Source organism: Lampris incognitus, unplaced genomic scaffold, assembly GCF_029633865.1.
Source record: "Lampris incognitus isolate fLamInc1 unplaced genomic scaffold, fLamInc1.hap2 scaffold_136, whole genome shotgun sequence".
In the NCBI taxonomy this organism is placed as follows: Eukaryota; Metazoa; Chordata; class Actinopteri; order Lampriformes; family Lampridae; genus Lampris; species Lampris incognitus.
Genome location: NW_026611106.1, coordinates 170,001 through 172,500, shown reverse-complemented (window position 1 = coordinate 172,500; position 2,500 = coordinate 170,001).

The following is a 2,500-nucleotide window of genomic DNA, read 5'->3' as shown; positions in this document are numbered from 1 at the left end:
ACAAGATATAGTCCACCTGTGTGCACTTTCCTCCACTCGTATACGTCGTCACCCTGTGCTCCTCCCTCTTCTTGAAATATGTATTCACCTCAGCCATTTCCATCCTTTTCGCAAAATCGAACACCATCTGTCCTTCCACATTTCTCTCCTCGATTCCATACCTTACCATCAACTCCTCACCACCTCTGTTCCCTTCAGCAACGTGTCCATCGAAGTCCGCTCCAATCACCACTCCCTCCTCCTTGGGTACCCTTTCCACCACGTCGTCCAACTCAACTCCAGAATTCTTCTTTTTCGTCCATCTTACACCCGACTTGCGGGGCATATGCGCTGATAACCGTCAGCAATACACCTTCGATTTCCAGCTTCATAATCCTCACTCTGTCTGACACTGTGTTCACCTCCAGCACGCTCTTGACATACTCTTCCTTCAGAATGACCCCTACCCCATTTCTCCTCCCATTCGCACCATGGTAGAAGAGTTTGAACCCACCTGCGATACTCCTGGCCTTACTCCCCTTCCACCTTGTCTCTTGTCACCTTTCTTCTTTCCATCACGTCAGCCAGCTCTCTCCCTTTACTAGCCATAGTGCCAACATTCAAAGTTCCGACTGACTCTCACCTCCACACGGCTACCCTTCCTCCTCTCTAGCTGCCTCTGGACATGCCTTCCCCCTCTCCTTTTCCTTCGCCCAACAGTAGCCTAGTTTCCACCGGCACTCCGCTGGTTAACAGTACCGATGGCGGTCGTCGGTAACCCGGGCCTCGACCGATCCGGTATGGAAATCTTATTTATGATCCGCATATTTGATTTGGCAAAGATTTGACGCCGGATGCCCTTCCTGACGTAACCCTCCCCATTTGTCCGGGCTTGGGACCTGCACTAAGAATGCACTGGCTTGTGCATCCTCAGTGGCTGGGTTGCACGCTTTTCTATGTTTGCCCCTCACTTTTGTGGCGTGAACGATCAATTCTAGTAATACAGGTGTGTTTATGTTAGGTATCACAGACACACGCACACGCACAATATATGTCCAAAAGTATTGACATAACTGACCATTACACCCACAGGAGCTTTTCTGACATCTCATTCTGAATCCATAGAAACCCATATTCCACGAAGCTCCCGGCGCACAGTTTTTGTGCCGATGTTAATGCCAGGAGAAGTTTGGATCTCTGCAGTTATTGAGTGAACAGAGCGTTGGCGACTTGAGTTGCTGTTGTTCCTAAAGGCTTGCACTTTTCAATAATATGATGATATATGAAGCATAGAGAGTAAACGGGATAGATACCTTTTGAACAGCACCCTGTAGTACAGCACTTTGAAGGTACATATGTCGTCACTTGCTGTAGTGGTTTTTACTGATGGGCGTGGCCAGGTTTTCAGAAGCCTCTCAGTTGTCAATGTGAGAGCCAGGGGACGCGTCTGCCGTACGTTTAGGGTTAGGGTTAGGTGATTTCTCTGGTAGGGCTGCTTACACCACACCCCGGACTGGATTTGTTGCGTGTTTGTGTCCTGATCGATGGGCCAACTTAACACGCCTTCGGAGGGTGTCCGCCGGCCGGCTTTGCCGGCGTTCGGGCGGTCGGTTCCTCCGGTCTGGCGGATCGATGTCCTTTATTTAATGTTCTTAGTGGCGAGCAGAGTGCGGAGTGGGAGGGGCTCTACCGCGTAGTCGTCCTCTCCGTTGCACAGCTCGACAGCGTGCTCGGCGGTGCTCAGCCGGACCGTCTATCCCAGTTGCTCTTCCACGGCTCCCCTCGCGAGGCTTGCCGCCCCCCCCCCTCCCCCTCCGACATCTGTATGGGGAGGGGTGGAACAGCTCCGTGTTTACCTCGCGGGGCTTCCCGGAAGACATTTTCTCAAAGTCCTCGTGTGACCGGTCTACTTTTTCATTGCGTTGTGTAGGAAAGACAGGACAATTTGTCTCCTTCATGGGATCTGTATTCTGTCGCATATAAACAGAGCAGGTTTCTGGAAGCTTCAGGGGACGTCAATACAGGTTTTTTTTTTTGTTTTTTTTTACAAAAACACATAAAACATAGCAGTCGCGTATAAACAGGACAGATTTCTGGAAACTTTAGATCTGCTCCCACTGTAGCATACGCAGAAATTGGGACCCACATTAGGAATGGATAAAATAAATTACAGGGGCAGACAAAAATGAACACGTGCATACGTTTTGGGCCTCTAACAGGAAATGGCGTCACAACAGGGAGGGGTTACTAACTGGGAGGGGCTACTATAAGCGTTGGTAATGACAATAATAATAATCACGTCGTGATATTTTGTGTAAATGATACAACATATGTTGGTTATGACGTTTTTAACCATGCTACACTCGCACGCGTGAAAAAGAAAAAGAAGAGAAACGTCTGGGGTTTTTCTTCTTTCCACCTCAAAGGAACGGTCGAATTCCCGACCGGTGTTTACCGAACCCGGCCGCGGGATCCGTCACTTACCCGTCCGTACAGAGCAGCGGCGGCGGCGGCGGCGGCG